We start from the raw sequence: 13410 nt of genomic DNA, 5'->3' as shown, positions 1-13410 counted from the left end.
GGATAACAAACTAAAAGCGCTGGGTCACCGACCCAGGACCATGACACAAGGAACCGGAAGCTGCTCACTCTCTCCACAGCAGCGCCGCTGATGGTGATGGGGGTGTGTACTTCTCTGCACCTCTGGAAGTCCACTATCAACTCCTTTGTCTTTGCGACGTTGAGGGTGAGATGGTTGTCTTGACACCAGTGGGTCAGGGCGCTGACCTCCTCCCTGTAAGCTGTCTCATCACTGTTGGTGATAAGACCCACCACTGTAGTGTCGTCCGCAAACTTCACAATGATGTTGGAGTTGTTAGTGGCTGTGCAGTCGTAGGTGTAGAGTGAGTACAGGAGAGGGCTCAGTACACACCCCTGTGGAGCACCAGTGTTCAGTGTGATGGGGGATGATGCTGCCCAGTCTGACCACTTGGCGTCTGTCAGACAGGAAGCTAAGGATCCAGCTGCAGAGGGAGCTGCTCAGTCCTAGATCCTGCAGTTTCCTGTCCAGCTTCGAGGGAACGATGGTATTGAATGCTGAGCTGTAATCTACAAACAGCATTCTCACATACGTGTCTCTCTTCTCCAGGTGTGACAGGGCAGTATGTAGTGTCAGGGCTATGGCATCATCAGTGGACCTGTTGTGGCGGTATGCGAACTGTAGAGGGTCCAGTGAGGGACGATGGTGGCCATTTTGAAGCAGGCTGGGACTACAGACAGAGAGAGGGAAAGGTTGAAGATGTGCGTGAACACTCCAGCCAGCTGAGCCGCACATGACTTGAGGACGCGGCCGGGAATCCCGTCCGGACCAGTAGCTTTGCGTGCGTTCACCTTCCTGAAGCACCTCCGCACATCCTCCTCAGACACAGTGTGCGCACTGACGTCATCCGCGGTGCGCACACTGTCCGGTCTCATGGTGTTCGCTGTGTCGAATCTAGCGTAGAATACGTTTAGATCCTCACACAGAGAGGCCATGGTCTGCGGTGTGCTGGTTTTCCCTCTAAAGTCTGTGATCGTGTTTAGTCCCTGCCACATACTCCGAGGGTTGTCAAACTGTTGCTCCACCCTGTCCCTGTACTCACGTTTGGCTGCTTTGATCGTCTTCCGGAGTTTGTAATGTGCGTGTTTGTAGTCCGATGTGTTCGCGGAGGCAAAGGCGGTGCTCCGTGCCGCGCGAACATCTCCGTTAATCCAGGGTTTTGATTTGGGAAGGATTTAACTGTTCTGGATGGGACGACATCTTCCACACATTTCCTGATAAATCCGCAGACTGAGTCTGTGTACTCATCAATGTCCCTAGCAGCCACGTGAAACATTTCCCAGTCCGCGTGATCAAAACAGTCCCGCAGCGCAGACTCCGATTGGTCCGTCCAACAGTGCACCGCCCTCCGGGTTGGAGCTTCCTGTTTCAGCTTCTTTTTTTTTTTTTTTTTTTTTCCTTAAATGACATCAGAAACAGCAGTATGCGACATTACGTGATGGCAGAGCTTCAGTTCATCCTTTGTCATTTTTTTTTTTTTTTTTTTTTTTTTTTTTAATAAATAGGACAGGGGGAATGAATGAGAGAGAGAGGGGGAGAGAAAGAAAGAAAACCAAAGGGGAGAAGAGACGGTGAGAAGGGGGGGGAAGAGAGACAAAAAAAAAAAAAAAACAACTCCTGGGTCACCTGTATGGAGAAAAACAAACAAACAAACAAACAAACAAAAACAAACAGAGGAGACAGCAAACAACAAAGAGCAACATAATAATAGAGAAAACAAAGCACCATCACAATAAACTAGCTAGTCATAGATATCAGTATTTACTAAGTAATAAACGATATTGTGCAGCACGCAAGATAGACAGCGCACAGTGTGCTTTGAGGCAGCAGCCAAGAAAGCTTTAGTCCGCGTCTGTGAATACCCATGTGTGCATACCTGTGTGGATCAGCATGCTTGCATTCCAAAGGTTTCTCCATGTAATGATCTGCTAGGGAGTGTGGGGGGGCCACAGCCCCGTCCTCCAGGGTGTGAAGCGGGTATGGAGGAGATCAAAACTCCAGACATCCAGAGGCCCCCAGAACACAAGAGACCATGGAAGACCAACAGAGGGGCAGCCGCGCCACTGTCCCAGTAAGAGCTGAGGAGAGTCCCAGATGAGGGCTCGCCCAGCAGCCGCGGAGCAGAAGTCAGGGGGAGTTGCAGTGACGCGCCCGTGAGCTCCGCCGGCCCCCAGCTGCGCCTGAGTGACCGAGCCCTAGGCCGAGAGGCCGGGGGCACCCCACCTCCAAAGGGGCCCGAGCGAGCCCCAGGCCCCAGGCCCCGACAAGCGGCCGCCAAGGAGTGAGCCGGTGTGTACCCGGACGCCCACCCCCAGACACAAAGAACCACCAACACACCGACACCTGAGGGAGTCCGCCACCGGCAGGGGAAGTGGTGGTGGGTGGAGATAGGCCTCCAAACCTTGGAGGGCCTGAGGTGTCCCCAGAGAGGTGGCGTCTGATACCCAACCTGACATATAGACACAGACATACAGGCACACACAGACACAAACATCCATTCCCACCCTCATGCTCTCATATGCACTCACTCCACACTCAACCAACGTAGAGACAGACATAAAGAGACGCTGTACACACAATCACACTCCCCAAGCGTACTCTACAAACCGGCTCTAGGTACCCTTGCCCCTGGAGGGGGGAATTGCACCCAGACCCAGGTGGTGTTACCCTTTTCCCTGCGGTGGGGAGAGGCAGACCACCCCGACTCCGCAGCAGCAGGGAGGCCCCACACCCCAGACCGCAGTCGGACGGCCAACTCCTCCTACTAGCCCTCCCGCTCCAGCAGGCCGCAGAGAATGGGGGTGGGAGAAGACTCCAAACCTCCCTCCACCCGCTCATTGTAGTGTTGATGCATATGTGTTCTAAGGTGCAATTAAAACCCAGGAGGGCATGGAGCTACCTGCCAAGGAGCAGCAGGTAAGCGCATAGTCCCTCCTGCTAACCCTCAATGACTAAGTGTATTTAAAATTGAGAGGTGGGCAACGACGTCAGGGGTGAGGTATACACCCTGATGGTGATTTGGACTCCGTGATTGTGCCCACCCCCAAGATCCTATATGTATGTGTAATGAGAGTATGAATAATGTGAATGTCTAAGTTGTGGGATAAAATTGAGGCAGAGGCAGCCAGAAGGGGACAGGGGGGGGGGGGGGGGGGTAGCCTCCTCTGCACCCTGGTGACATACCCCCACTCCAAGGCCCTGCATGTGTGGGTGGTTGTGGAGGAGCGGGAAGAGGGAGGCAGCTGGAGATGGGGAGGGAAGGAAGGGAGGGGCAGGTAACCCCTCCCTGGGGCCAGCTCCCCCGCTGACCCCAGTAGGCACTCCCACCCTCCGCGACCCGCCAGGGAAGGGGGGCCCAGGCCCATCAGACCGGGGCCCAGTGCAGTAGCGCCCCCCGGCTCCACAGAGCCCTGGACAGTCCACCCAACCCCACCACAGAGGGGTTGGGTGGACTACAGCTTCTGCCTGTAGGCGAGCAGGAGCAGGATGGAGCGGTGATCTGATTGGCCGAATGGGGCGCGGGGGAGGGCTTTGTACGCATCCCGGAAAGAGGTGTAGCAGTGGTCGAGTAGCCGATCTCCACGAGTGTTAAAATGGATGTGTTGGTGGAGTTTGGGTGAGACTTTCTTCAGGTTTCCCTTATTAAAGTCTCCGGCTGTGATAAACGCTGCCTCTGGGTGTGCGGTTTCCTCGCTGCTGATCGCGCTGTACAGTTCCCTGAGTGCTCGGTCAGTGTCGGCTTGTGGGGGAATGTAAACAGCCGTAATAATCACTGCTGTAAATTCCCTTGGTAGCCAGAATGGCCGGCACTTAATCATCAGGTACTCCAGGTCCAGTGAGCAGAAGGATTTGACCGGGTGCACGTTCGCATAATCAGCTGTTGTTGATCATGAAACACACACCACCGCCTCTGCTTTTCCCAGTAAGATCCTGTGACCTGTCCACGCGATGCACGGAGAACCCCGGTAGTTGTATTGCGGAGTCCGGTACCTTGTCCGATAGCCAGGTTTCTGTGAGGCAGATCACGCAGCAGTCCCGCATCTCTCGCTGGAATGAGATCCGTGCCCGAAGCTCGCACAGCTTGTTCTCCAGAGACTGCACATTAGCCAGTAATAAACTGGGTAATGGTGGTCTGTTAGTGCGCCGTCTCAGTCGAACCAGAACGCCAGATCTTCTCCCTCTGCGTCGACGTTTGCGGCCTCCAGGGCCAGAGAACAAAGGCGTCTCAGGTGAGATGAATGGGGGGTCTGCAAACGGAGCGTCCGTGTTGCAAAACTTGAACTCCGGAAAGTTATAAGAAAGCCCGTCTTTTATGTCCGGTAAGGTTTGTCGGTTGTACACAAGGAGACATGTGCTACTCGCGAAAAAATGAAGGAAAAGTAAAATTAAACACAGAAAAAAGCTGTTGCTTGGGGGAGCTCGCGACAAGGCTGCCATACTCGGCGCCATCTTGTTAATACACAGATTCACTGAGCGTTCAACACAGACAACATCGTCAGAAGGAAAATTGATAAAATAAATTACAAATGTTGTATTGTTCGGTACATATGCGTACCGAACCGAAAGCACTGTATCGAACGGTTCAATATCTATACGAATATCGTTGCACCCCTAATATATATATATATATACTATGTATATAAGATAAGATAAGATTGTCACGGTCCGCTGTGACAGACCGTGCGGTGGTGTGTATGGTGGACCCAGGTGCGAACACAGGTGAGCAGACGGGAGTGAACTTTAAACAAAAGCGAGCCTTTTATTGTGGCTGATGACAAGGTATACAAATACAGCAGGGATAGCGTGGCTAAACAGAAACCTAAACTGGGAATAACTAAGGTAAAGCTATGACTAAGAATGCAATAGACCGGGCATGGAAACATAGAGGGTGGAAACACAGACGACGCGACACAGACTACATGAAACACAGAGACTAAATACACAAGAGGGATGATCAGGGGAAGTGGCCACACATGGGAACACAGCTGACACAGATAAACATAACAAGACATGGCAGGAGTAAACAACACTGACGGGAGACTGTCAAAGTAAAACAGGAAGTAGGAGGTGCAAACAGGAGGAGAGAGAGAGCACGGGCATAGTGGGCTGGGGAAACATGGAAATGAAACACGAGGGGAGATGAGGGCTCACAGATACATAGAGGGGCACACAGGGGATAAGAGTCACAAGGGGAAGTCAAATAAGGAACAACATAACAGGACAACTCAGGAAACATGACCTAAATAAGGAACGAAATACAAAAATACAAGGAACTGAGAATACTGGGCCCACATGGCCCAGGACCATGACATCACCCCCCCCTAAAGGGCTGGCTCCCGACAGCCCAAATGCGAGAAACAAAACAAAAACAGAAAACAACCCACCCAGGGCGGGAGGCGGGGGACCAGGACGGAGGGACCAGAACGGGAAACAAAACAAACAACAGAAAACACAGGAGCACATGACCACAGTCCAAATACAGTTCAGGGGGCCGACCCAGAGCCCACAGGCACAAGAGTTCACGGGTCACACGGTCGGGGGGCCGACCAGGCAGGTGGCACAGGTGACAGAGCCGGTCCGGAGGCCGGCCGTGCGGAAGGCAGCGGCGGCGGCGAAGAAGACGACGGAGCAGTTCAGGGGGCCGACCGCGCGGAAGGCAGCGGCGGCGACGAAGGAGACGGAGCAGTTCAGGGGGCCGGCCGCGCGGAAGGCAGCGGCGGCTCCCAAGTGTCAGGCGTACCGGCCGAGGCTTGGAGGGCACAGGACCAGGCGACGCTGAAGCGGAGGCTGGCCCAGGCGACGGTGAAGCAGAGGCTGGCCCAGGCGACGCTGAAGCAGAGGCTGGCCCAGGCGACGCTGAAGCGGAGGCTGGACCAGGCGTAGCAGAAGCACAGGCTGGACCAGGCGTAGCAGAAGCACAGGCGGAGGCTGGACCAGGCGTAGCAGAAGCATAGGCGAAGGCTGGACCAGGCGAGGACGAAGACTCGGATGAAGCTGGACCAGACGAAGCACAGGCTGAAGCAGGACCAGGCGACGACGAGGCGGCCGCAGGTGGCGGCTGGACAGGCTCCTCGGGCCCTCCAGCTGACGAGGCATGAGGCTGAACGGGCCCCTCGGACCCTCCAGCGGAGACAGGAGGCTGAACGGGCCCCTCAGACCCTCCAGCGGAGACAGGAGGCTGAACGGGCCCCTCGGACCCTCCAGCGGAGACAGGAGGCTGGAAGGGCTCCTCGGGCCCTCCAGCTGACGAGGCATGAGGCTGAATGGGCCCCTCGGACCCTCCAGCGGAGACAGGAGGCTGAACGGGCCCCTCGGACCCTCCAGCGGAGACAGGAGGCTGAACGGGCCCCTCGGACCCCCCAGCGGAGACGGGTGGCTGAACGGGCCCCTCGGACCCTCCAGCTAACGTGACGTGAAGCGATGGTGTCGCCGCAGGGTGCCGGATAGGCACACCTGGGAGTCCAACAGCAGATGCAGGACAAACAGTTATGTAGGCCCCTGGCTGGACTAGGAGCTGAGGAAACACAGGCTGCTGAGGCACAAACCCAGAGAGAGAGAAAACAGGTAGAAAACAGTCTATAGGGCTTAACATCTTGGCATGAAAAACCGTGAAGTGAACAGTGGTAGGGACCACCAGTTCAGAGCCAGCAATCATTAGGTTCCCAGAGTCTGCATCAGTCCAAGGTGGCTCGCAGGTTACTGGCCCAGTCTCAGTAATCCTAGGAGAGGCCAACATAAGCTGGTTGGACTTAACCGATGGTAGTGTGCGGCTCAGAGGAGCTGGTTCAACCATACGGAAAACAAGAATTGCCACTCAATCCACAAAAACAAGGCTTAGATCATCAGGAGCTAACTCCTGAAAAAACAGTAAACACACAGGTATGGACCTAACCAATGTCACCGTGGTAGCATGACTGTGGTGTGTTGGATGGATGTGTTTGTTGGAACCTGCACCCGCAGTGATCTGTGGCGTCAGAGTGATGACTATATTGAGTGGAGAGACAGATACAGGCAAAACGGTACGTAAACCATTAACTGAAGCAGGTGACACTTCAGGCTGAGAGTGAGTGGTTACAACATTGTTCGAGGCTAAAATCTTATCCAGTGATGAGTTCACAGAGACAGGAGAAAACGGTGTCACATTAACCCTGATCTCAGCCTCCATCTCCTGAGTGGAGGTACTGGTGCTGGAGCAAAACAGTTCAGAATCACCCTGTGTATGACCTTCAGGAAGACAGAATTCATATTGTGACGTTACACAGTCCAGGTTACCATGATCAGCATTTATGTTTTCATCTTGACAGGTTAGAGTGAGTTCATGATCGGCGTTCACCGTTTTCAGTTCATTAAACACAAGAGTAGCAGGGAAAACAGGATCACTAGTCATGTTACACTTTAATCCATGATTTGCCAACTCTGCAATATCCTTGCTTACTGTGGCTTCAGAGGGCCCCGGAGTTGAGAAAACACAGTTCTTGAGGTCAGGCTCAGAAACAGATAGCTCAGACTTGGATGGAACCTCAGACATGGTAAAAGACACAAAAGGAAACACCTTCACCCCACTACTCACACTATTACCCTGAGAATCAGTGGAAGTCTCTTTCAGTCTATGTGTAGATTTTGTGGTCCCTGCAGGATTGAGTGAAGCAGTCATGATCGGCTGAGAAGGACTGTCCCTAGCCTGTGGCTTGGTGAATAGCTCATTGCTAGCCATATCACCGGCTAAGTCTGTAGTTACTTCACATGCCACCCGCTCAGAGGAAACTTGGCTTGACAGAACAGGTTCACTCACCTCCGAGCATCGGGTGATGCGGTGACGACGCGAACGCCGTTTTTTCTTGGCCGTGGGCCCCGTTAACGTGGAAAGTGGAGCCTCCTGCGGTGACGCAGAGGCTGAGGAGGCGAGTGTTGGCGGAGCGTCAGGCGGGAGCTCCTGGCAACTCCGGGGGCCCCCAAAGGCCAGGCGTGTCCCGCGGAAAATCTCACCGTAGTGAGGAGCGAGCCCTGGCTTCCCCCGTAGCTGCTCCTCCAGTTGCGCGCATGCGGCGCTCTGCCGCTCCTCGAGGTCGAAATCCATTACCTCCACAGCCTCCTCGTGTCGTTCAGTGGAGGGCGAGACATGCCTAAGCGATGAGCGACGGCGACGTGAACGCCGCTTCCGTCTTGAAGTGGACGCGGATGGAACTTGGTTTTCTGTGGCGACTGGCTCCTCGTCTTCCGACCACATCCGCGCCAGAAAGGAAGCGGGAGAAGAGTAGTCCGATCGAGGCAGCGAGGACGGGCGGCCGGTCCGAGGCGGGGCGGCTGGCGGAAGCTCCTCCTCGGAGATAAGCCAGGGCTTCCAGCGTAGCTCATCCTCCCGATACGCTCGCAACACCTGCTGCAGCTCCTCCTCACCGAAGTCAACAGCCTCGGGCATCTCCGTGCAGGCAGGCGGTGGCGAAGATGCGGAAGCTGATGAAGTGTGAGCCAATGGTGTGTCCGTGGTGAGCCTCACCGTTCCGACTCTGACCGCCACTGGCTCATGAGGCGGCGGGGCAACGGCGCGATGGCATGGCTCTGGTGAAGGTGCACGCCCACCGGGCCGCTGCTGCTGCGGACGGAGTCGGAGAGCGGAGACGAGAAGGTCGCTGACGAGGGGGTGCAGCGTCTCCCATAACCAGGGGAACACAGACACGCACACCCCTACCTGGCGGGCGAACTCCTCCCGTTCCTCCTCACTGGAACAGTGCAGCCACTTGTCGCATAGCGACTCCACTGTCCGGACAATCTCCAGTCTTTGTGTCGCTGGGTCCGGCATGGTCGCGTCGTACTGTCACGGTCCGCTGTGACAGACCGTGCGGTGGTGTGTATGGTGGACCCAGGTGCGAACACAGGTGAGCAGACAGGAGTGAACTTTAAACAAAAGCGAGCCTTTTATTGTGGCTGATGACAAGGTATACAAATACAGCAGGGATAGCGTGGCTAAACAGAAACCTAAACTGGGAATAACTAAGGTAAAGCTATGACTAAGAATGCAATAGACCGGGCATGGAAACATAGAGGGTGGAAACACAGACGACGCGACACAGACTACATGAAACACAGAGACTAAATACACAAGAGGGATGATCAGGGGAAGTGGCCACACATGGGAACACAGCTGACACAGATAAACATAACAAGACATGGCAGGAGTAAACAACACTGACGGGAGACTGTCAAAGTAAAACAGGAAGTACACAGAGGTGCAAACAGGAGGAGAGAGAGAGCACGGGCATAGTGGGCTGGGGAAACATGGAAATGAAACACGAGGGGAGATGAGGGCTCACAGATACATAGAGGGGCACACAGGGGATAAGAGTCACAAGGGGAAGTCAAATAAGGAACAACATAACAGGACAACTCAGGAAACATGACCTAAATAAGGAACGAAATACAAAAATACAAGGAACTGAGAATACTGGGCCCACATGGCCCAGGACCATGACAAAGATAAGATAACCTTTATTAGTCCCACACGTGGGAAATTTGTTTTGTCACAGCAGGAAGTGGACAGTGCAAAAGTTATGAGGCAAAAATTAGAATACAATAAGAATAAATACAGTACACAACTGTACAGAATAGAATAAAATAAAATACTATATACAGTAGAATAAAATAAAATAAATATACAATAAGATAAAAATAGGATACAAATACAAATACTATATACAACTGAGTAAAAATACAACGATGACAGAAAGGATTATTGCACTTAGTATTATTGCATATGTATGGATGTGTGTGCTTGATCAGTTAAAGTCTTTATTATGGAGTCTGACAGCAGTGGGGAGGAAAGACCTGCGAAATCTCTCCGTCCCACACCGTGGGTGCCGCAGTCTCCCACTGAAGGAGCTGCTCAGTGCTGTCACAGTCTGCTGCATGGGGTGGGAGATGTTGTCCAACAGGGATGACAGCTTAGCCGCCGTTCTCCTGTCACTCACCACCTCCACTGGGTCCAGAGGGCATCCTAGAACAGAGCTGGCCCTTCGGATCACCCTGTTCAGTCTCTTCCTGTCCCCAGCAGAGATGCTGCCGCCCCAGCAGACCACACCATAAAAGATAGCAGAAGCCACAACAGAGTCATAGAAGGTCTTCAGGAGTGGGCCCTCCACTCCAAACGACCTGAGTCTCCGCAGCAGGTACAGCCTGCTCTGCCCTTTCCTGTAGAGGGCGTCTGAGTTATGAGTCCAGTCCAGTCTAGAGATGGCACGATACCACTTTTTTATGTCCGATACCGATACCGATATCATAAATTTGGATATCTGCCGATACCGATATGAATCCGATATAGTGTTTTTTAATCAACAAAACTGTTTTTTAAATATCTTGCTGCATTTTGTATAAGTTCATACTCAAGTTTAAAACAACAACTACACTAAAGCTATTCTGTTATACCTGTATGCAAAAAAAAATATTTCATAGTTCAGCAATACTGATCAATCTAATAAACTTAAACCTACACCATCCTCCCTATTCTGGTATTTTAAAGAGTACTTAGCATAAATATTAAGCAACCTAACTAATAGGGTTCCAACTCCCAGCAACAACAAAAATAAATAAATAAAAAATAGGGAACCACCCCTCACGCGCCACCTCATGATGCTTAATCGACGTAATCAACCTTAATTTGATGCAGTGTGAAAAAAAATGCACAGAAATAAATTATTTTTCAAGAAATATTAAATAGATTCAACAGCTTTCTTCAACAAAATTGCAGACTGCACAGATGGTACCTTCCCAAAGGAAAAAGTACTATAGCTTACTAGGGTATATTAGACTTAATAGTTACTATATACAGTAATTGACTTCTATTCATTTTACATCAAATTAAAACTTTGGGTGTCAGATAATTAATTATTAAAAACAAGACATTTTAAATGAGAATAAGAAAGAAAAGTATGTCTTTGTGCCCCCTTTTCCCTGTTAATGCCCTATCGGCCCCCCTGGCTAAACTTTGCTAGATCCGCCCCTGCACAGCTACCAGCGTCAGCTACGTAGAAAAAGATCCTCGAGTAGAAAGTAATATTAAATAAATTCTAACAACAGCTTATCAAGCTTAAATGTGCTGCTGTTGTTCAGCTGCTGGTTTCCTCTTTCTGGTGCAAAGTGGGCCAAAAGCAAACAAGAGACACGGACTCGCGACAGAAAAGCCGATCAGCTGATCATTGATCAGTTTCATGATTGAAGTAGCAGCAAGAAGAGGCAGTCGCTCCATATATCGCTTGTTAAGCTTAACGCAGGAATGCTTTACAAACATTCAGAGATGGACTTACACACTTGCTTTACTTCTCTCGGGGATAACTTTGTCGGAGATGAAATGCCGGGTTGCTAGCGAAGCTCCACATGCTATCCAGACCACCGACAGGTCCCGCATGCCACAGCCGCTCTATCACGTGATGCATACTGCTCCGACGTGCTAACGTTCTGAGGCGAGTTACGGCGTGTTGCAAGTTTTGTGAGGTGCTTTCGTGATATTTAATGGATCGGATTACATTTTTTATTTTTCTCCGATATCCGATCCAGTAATTTAGGTCAGTATCGGACTGATACCGATACGTAATATCGGATCGGTCCATCTCTAGTCCAGTCTATTGTTCAGATGAACACCAAGGTACCTGTAGCTGTCCACAGCCTCAATGTCCATATCTTGGATGTTCAGTGGTTGCAGTGGAGAATGCTTGTGCCTGCGGAAGTCTACCACCAGTTCCTTGGTTTTACTGGCTTTGATCTGGAGGTAGTTCAGCTGGCACCAGTCCACAAAGTCTTGGGTCAGACCTCTGTACTCCTTGTCGTCCCCATCAGTGATGAGGCCGACTATTGCAGAGTCATCAGAGAACTTCTGCAGGAAGCACTGGGTGGAATTGTGGGAGAAGTCTGCAGTGTAGATGGTGAAGAGGAACGGAGCCAGAACCGTTCCCTGTGGGGCCCCCGTACTGCAGACGACCCTGTCTGACACACAGCCCTGAGTCCTCACATACTGTGGTCGGTCGGTGAGGTAGTCCAGGATCCAGGTAGTGAGGTGATGGTCCACTCCAGAGTTCACCAGCTTGTCCTTTAGAACCGAGGGAAGAATGGTGTTGAAGGCACTGGAGAAATCAAAAAACATGATTCTCACAGTGCTTCCAGCGGTCTCCAGGTGAGCGAGGGAACGATGTAGGAGGTGAATGACGGCATCATCCGCTCCAATGCCAGGCTGGTAGGCAAACTGAAGTGGGTCCAGTGATGAGCTTATTAGGTGCCGAAGCTGAGCCAGGACCAACCGCTCCAGGGTCTTCATCAGGTGGGATGTCAGAGCCACCGGCCTGTAGCTGTTGAGGTCCTTGGGGCGTGAAGTCTTTGGCACTGGTACAACACAGGAGGTTTTCCAGAGCTGTGGGACTCTTCCCAACCTCAGGCTCAGGTTGAAGAGGTGCTCCATCACCCCACACAGTTGGTCCGCGCAGGACCTGACGACCCTCGAGCTGATGCCATCTGGACCTGCTGCCTTCTTGCCATTAATCCTCCTCAGTTCCCTCCTAACCTGGGTGGTTGAGAGAGACAGGCTGGAGCCTTGTGTTGAGTGTGTATTGGATGCTGCAGTTGGGGGTGGGGGGGAGTGAGCAGGGTGAATAGAGGAGGTGTGAAGTGTCTGAGGTGGAACAGCAGCAGTGGGGGTGGGTGAGTCTGCAGCCGATGTTGCAGACTGCCTCATGGCTGAATCAAATCTGTTGAAGAAATGATTCAGTTCATTTGCCCATCTCACATCCCTCCCAGGCAGAGAGTTCTGCTGTTTGTGGCCCGAGATGGTTCTGAGGCCTCTCCAGACTTCACCAACGTTGTTTTGTTGAAGCTGGTTCTCCATCTTCTGCCTGTAGCTCTCCTTCCCATTCCTTATCAGTCCCCTCAGCTCTCTCTGCACCCTTTTCAACTCCTCTTTGTCTCTGGATTTGAAGGCCCTCCTCTTCTGCTTGAGGACGGTTTTAATTTCTGGGGTAATCCAAGGTTTGTTGTTGGAGAAACACCGTACAGTCCTGGTAGGTACAGTGTTATCCACACAGAAGTTTATATAGTCAGTAATGCATGTAGTAAGGCTGTCGATGTCCTCTCCGTGGTCATCACAAATCCCCTCCCACACAGTCGACTCAAAACAATCCTTAAGAGCCTCCTCGCTCTCCTCTGACCATCTCTGTACTGTGCGGGTGGCTGGTGGCTCCCTGCGCACTAAGGGCTCATACACAGGGACAAGGTGCACCAGGTTGTGATCAGATCTGCCCAGGGGAGGGAGAGGTGATGAACTGTATGCCTCTTCTGCATTGGCATACAGTAAGTCCAGTGTTTTATTGACTCTGGTTGGGCAGGTCACATACTGGGTGAAGGTGGGCAGTGTGG

This window comes from Astatotilapia calliptera, chromosome 23 (genome assembly GCF_964374335.1).
Source record: "Astatotilapia calliptera chromosome 23, fAstCal68.1, whole genome shotgun sequence".
Taxonomy (NCBI): domain Eukaryota; kingdom Metazoa; phylum Chordata; class Actinopteri; order Cichliformes; family Cichlidae; genus Astatotilapia; species Astatotilapia calliptera.
Note: the sequence above shows the minus strand (reverse complement) of the source record.